A 6,049-nucleotide genomic window follows, 5' to 3' on the forward strand; every position below is an offset into this window, starting at 1 on the left:
CGCGTCGCTAACAGCACGCGGCTAACGGTCTCCAGGCGGGACTTGGGGAGTGCTTGTGAACTTTGGTTCTGTCTCGCATGAGTTACAAGTACAAACTGCTCAGTCTGCGGCTATACCGGACCATGACCCCCCTACTGTGATGGTCCGGTACATATCCATGACACTGTTACAGCCGTGCATTTAACGTTGTCACAATTTAAAACCGTTCCTTTCCGAGCACAATCCGTCCATTTAAGGCCACGATTGATAAAATCCACCACCGTCCACCTCCAGTATTCATCAGAGACAACTCCATTATGTCATCCAGCTCGAGTCCAATGAGATTCTCAGTTTTATCCAGCATCAAAGTGAAGACGGAAGAGGAACTTTTCTTGGCTCTGTCTTTTCTAGTTTGACAGTGTATTGACATTCCCAATCCCGTCTTTAGCCTCTCCTTTCCAATCACTAGGAGCCCTCCTGTGGGAACCTTGAATGCCTGTACAAAATTCCATGGCAACCCCACCCAATATTTGAGGAGATATTTTAGCCTGGATCAAAGTGGTGGACCAACCAGCCAATATTGCTTTCCCCTGAGCTGTGCTGTTAGCATGGCTAAAACGAGACAGTCATGCAGATAGCTTTGGTTTTTGTTCGGAGACATCCAAAACTGTGGTTTCTCCTTCCGCCCCAGCACAGTGGGGTTGAGTACAATTTCATTTCTGCTCACTGACTGACAGCTGACTGTGTCTGTGGCTAAGAGACTGTGTTCCCCCTTACCCTGCATATTCTACAGAGCATCCTTTGGACAAGTTTTATGGGGACTGTTTCTTCAGTAGGACGCAGCAAACGACCCCCTCACAATGTTTCCCAGAGGTCTCAGTAAAATCAGAGGGCTTTTTTTGGGAAAAGGCTGCAATTAAAAGAGGGCTTTGGAAAGGCTCTTATCAGCCCTGAGAGAGAAAGGATGCTGCTGCCACAACATCCGGGTGCACTTGACATGTCTGTGGCCACAACAAGTAAACATGTAGGCATTTTCCAGTTGCTATGCAGCTCTGTGGGATTGCTGACTTTTAAATGTGTTCGCAGGCAGCTCCGGGGTGTGACTGAACGCGTCGTAGGCACAGAGACTCTCTGAGCTGCCAGAGGTTCTGAGCCAAACTTCACTTCAAACTTGACTGGTTATGAAACCCACTGAATCAGAGTCCTTATAGTCCTTACAGCAGGCCTCCACACACACAGCAGCGCCCAGTAAAAATCCATATGGGTACTATAGCCATGCACAAGCTCACACACATGCACACTTACGTCTTTTCTGGTCCTGAAATAGCTCTCACCCTCCCACTCTCCCTTATATAAGCTCCCAGCACGGAGATCTGCTGGTGAAGACTGGGGTGTGTGCAAGCGTGTGTCTGTTTATGTGTGTGTGTGTCTGTTTGTGTGTGTGCACTTGTGCGCCTCTGTCTGTGTGAGTGCCAGTGTGTGGGCAGTAGGAGTGTCTTGCGTCTTGTGTGTAAGTATATGTGTGTGTTTGTGTGTGTGTGTGTGTGTGTGTGTGTGTGTGGAAACGTGGATGTGTTTCTAAGGGCAATGCAGTGTGCAGCAAATTAGGAAACAAGTCAAAATCACAGTTTTTATTCGACAAGCTTGTTTTTGTAGTTCTGGCCATCGCCTGTTATGACACAGCTGAAAGTTTGTGGCATCACCAGCATGAAGTCTGTCAGGGCGAGACACACATTCAGTCCTTCACTGATCCAGGTTGTAAACAAACCCTGTTTTTAAGACTGTTATCCAAACCAAATTGTTCAGAACTGAAAAGTAAAGGAATCACACTCACGTCAGAAGTAGAAGAAGAACTCAAAGTGCATTTTTGTGTAAATATTTGCTTTTGTGTAATAAATTATACAGAGCTCCTGATTTTCAGCATTTTTTCCAAAACAAGGACATTTTTCAGCTTTTATTCTTTAAAAAATTCATTTAAATCACTGAATCAAACATCCAGATGGGAAAAAAAATACTACTTGTTCAGCTAATCTGTAGTTGAACTGTTTCATGGTGGCACTCTGGTGCGTACCTGGCTCTCCTTCACAATTTCTCCCCTTTTGTAATAGCAGAAACATATTCTTTGCTGCAGAAAGACCGTGTTTACTGTGAGATATTATAAACCGTGTGTTCTTGCAGCAAGAAACGTACATTTTGTATGCATGGGGAAATAAAAACCAAGTGAAGAGATGATGAATTATAAATTATAGATTAATTATAAATTAATGTGTTTTTGTCCCCTTAAAGCTGTCAGAAACTGAAAAGAATGATCCTTAATTATGTGATAAAACTGGGGATTCATTCAGCGTTCAACCTGTCTTGTCTAAACACTTGTGTTGCTTATCCTAATCGACTTAAAACCCGCTCTGCAATCGTGATATTCAGTCTTTCAAATTATCATTTGGGAATCTCTGGCCCAAAACTGCCATAAACAGGCAGCACTTAACTACCGATGCTGGTGTGTGTTTCCACCCGTCCGCTGGACTTTCTGTAAGGAAATTCAGCAGGCAGATCCTGAATCCTTCGAGACAAAACCTCCCACCTCTGCTCTGGGAGCTCCTCAAAGCCTCCGTCTCATCTCGCCGAGGTGCAGCACAGAGCACATTAACTGCTCTTTTGTGCTGACAGCCACAAACCTGTTCAATGCTTCCCCAGCGTTTACCGACGCAAAACACCTGCTGTGTTTATGTGAACATTACTGGATTGTTATCTGGACTGGAGCATTTATATTGGTTTTGTTCTGTAAATGCAAATACTGGTTTCATATTTGTCCTTCATTATGATCTAATGGTGACGACGCTCATGTTCGGTCATGTCTTTCCTGTACGTTCATCCTTTGGTGCAGTGCCAAGTTTATATCAGACATTTATATTACACAGTATATTAATTTTGGATACTTGTGGATACATTTGGCTCTGACACTGACTAACAGTGTCAAGTATGAACTCACACTGTCATGGCAACATGATTCTCTGGACGTGTCTTTTTATACATTAAAGAGTGTGTAGGAGGCTGCAGGCTGATATATTAGGCCTTGACAGGGTGTATACCCAAGACGTCATGAATTATATTTGTGTGTACGACAGTGTGGAGGTTACAGGGTCGTGCTGTAACTTTGGCAGAATGCTGTATTTTCTCGTGCATGTGGAAATCAGTTCTAAGTGCTTTAAAAAGGCAACTGGACTTGCTTGAGGTTCTAGAAGACGTTTCGCCTCTCATCCAATAGGCTTCTTCAGTTCTGACTCACTGGTGGGGATTAGAGAGTCACACCTTCAGAGCTGTTAAGGTCACATGAGGTGTAAAAGGGTGTCAAGCCTCCTGGGGACTGCATTGTGAGTGGCAAGTTATTAAGTTTGTTTGTTGCTTGGTTTTGTGTCTTAATGCAAAGACACTAGTGGCATTTAAAGATGCTTTAATCAATCACAAAAGGTGATTTGAAGATAAAGAAGAGTACATTTCATTATTGACATTTGTGTTTTGGAAAACAAAAATATAGATATATAATGGAAATAATTAGCCAGAATAATTAATTAGTCAATTCACCAATAATCATTTGAGTAATTTATGAAGCAAAATTGCCAAGTTCTCTGGTTCCAGGTATTCACATGTGAGGATCTGCATTTTATTTCTGTTTTAAAACGCTTTGGGTTTTGAACTATTGGTCAGACTGAATAAGCAATTTAAAGACATCGGCTTGAGCTTTTTTTGCCATTTTATTAGCATAATAAGTAACCAATTAATCAAAAACGAATCAGATTGATGGTCAAATGACATTATTTCTCATATATCTTACATGTCCAAAGGACATGATTGTCAGTCTAAATTTAGAGATCTAACGATGCTGACTGATTATCTGATGGTTAAGACTTGTCAACAATGAGCATTTTTATTTTTATATTTATTATTTTTTTTTTTTAGTAGTTTCTAATTTCAGTGAGAAATCTAGTGTCTGTTAGTCTGGATAATCCACAGGCTGCACTGTGAACAGTTTTCATCACAACTACTTTCTACAAAAAATAGTTCCAATGAAAATTGCAGAGTCTGTGAATAATCAGTATTTGCGTCCCTGCAAAGAGAGATAAATGCATCAGTGAGCACTTCCTGCCACAGAGGTCTTTGTGATATCAGTGAGGATGCTTTTTTATTAGTATTTTATCTATTTCGGTTATTTTGTCTGCCGCTCTGCAAACACTTAACGAGATGTTTTACTGAGACGGCTTTACAGAAAATATGACTGGATTTGAATCCACCGCTTATTATTTACCACAACACGCAGGGGCAGATATTACAAACATTACAGGCTCGTGTCCTTAAATGTCCTTATTTGCCTCTTGATCCTGTGAATCGTTCCACTCATTCTGAACCATGTTCTCTTATTTACTGGACTCTTCATGCACCAAAACTGCCAATATCGGATATTGCATTTGGAGGCAGAGACACAGAACTGCTTTCTGCCCGCTTGTCATTGACTGTTTTGTTTTGTTTTTACAATATTGTTCCAATACTCAATTATTGAATGTCCACTGTTTCGCCCACTCTCCTCCTTCCTCCTTCCTGTTATAATTAGTTGTGTTTGTAAACATATAAAATCTTATTCCAACCTGTGTATTTTTAAGTACACTATATGGCAATGCCAATCCTGATATGTTTTACAGCTAAAAGTGTCTAATGTTTAACGATGTAGGGGACAGCCATGTGTCATTTATTATGAAGAAGTGAAAGCATAATTAACAGGCTGCTTTCGTAATACATTTTACCACAGAATGATTTGCCAAACATAAATATTCCATTTTACTATTCTCTGTGAGTCAGATGCACTTTAAAACCCAAGACTATTTTTAATTGTCAGTGTTTACTTTCTCTGAACTAACAAGGTGATGACGGCACGCATGCAAACAACTGCGGCAGAGAAGCAACGAGTGCGTGTGCTACCGAGAATGTGACCGCAACATGATCTAACGTGGGACGGATCTTTTTTTTTTTTTTTTTTTTTTTTTTGTACATCCTATTGACACTAGTGTCGATACCCGAAACAAGATTAAGCGTCGGTAGTTTCAGCCCGCCTCCCAACACACACACACACACACACACACACACACACACACACACACACACAAACGATTAAGCGATGAAACCCTTCTCCCAGGTTGATGTGCAAGATTTTCACTGGCTTGCACAGAGCCCTGACCTCAACACCGACGCTGACTGCGAGCCAGGCCTTATCGCCCATCAGTGCCAAATCTCACTAATGCTTACCAAGAGCAAATCCCTGCAGCCAGCATCCAAAATCTGACGGGGCCAGAGGAGTGGCAGCTATTACAGCAGCAGATTAATGCCAGTGCTGTAGGAAAGAGAAGCACATATGGGTGTAATGTCTGGTGTCCACATACTTTTGACAATGTGGTGTATGTTCAGAAGTGGCCTTATTTGACTGAAATGCTGGTTTGATTTGATTCACCCTCCACCAAACCACCCACTCTCTTTCCCTTCTCTCCCACTAGCTCTTTATTCTCTCTCTCTCTTTCCTCCTTCCTCTTCTTCTCTTTTCATTTCTCTCCATCTCTCCCACTCTCTCCTTTCTTTCTCTCTACCTCTCCCCGTCGCTCCTGCTCTTCCTCTCTTATCCCTCCCCCATCTGTGGGAAGCTGCCGTTGTGCGCATGTCGCCGATGAGTCAATTTGTGGAGGCAGTGCACGCACGCACACACACATGCACACACAAACACACACGTATCCTGTCTCCCACGAAGGCATCTGTTTCAGTCTGTCTCTGTGAGATGCAGCACCAACAGAGGAGAGAGGGGGAGACAAACAGAGGGAGGGAGGCAGAAGAGAGTAGGGAGGGATAAGAAAAGAGAGGAGAGAAGAAGGAGACAGAGCAGAGTGAAAGAGGAGAGAGAAGACTGAAATTCAAAAGAGTGAACAGAGAAAAAAAGGGAAGACAAGTGCAGCGAGGACAGAATCTGAAGAGAAGAGGAGGAGGATGCTGCTGCTGAGCGCCTCTGCCTGACTTCTGAGGAGTTTGGGCTCGG

Source organism: Chelmon rostratus, chromosome 11 (assembly GCF_017976325.1).
Source record: "Chelmon rostratus isolate fCheRos1 chromosome 11, fCheRos1.pri, whole genome shotgun sequence".
In the NCBI taxonomy this organism is placed as follows: domain Eukaryota; kingdom Metazoa; phylum Chordata; class Actinopteri; order Chaetodontiformes; family Chaetodontidae; genus Chelmon; species Chelmon rostratus.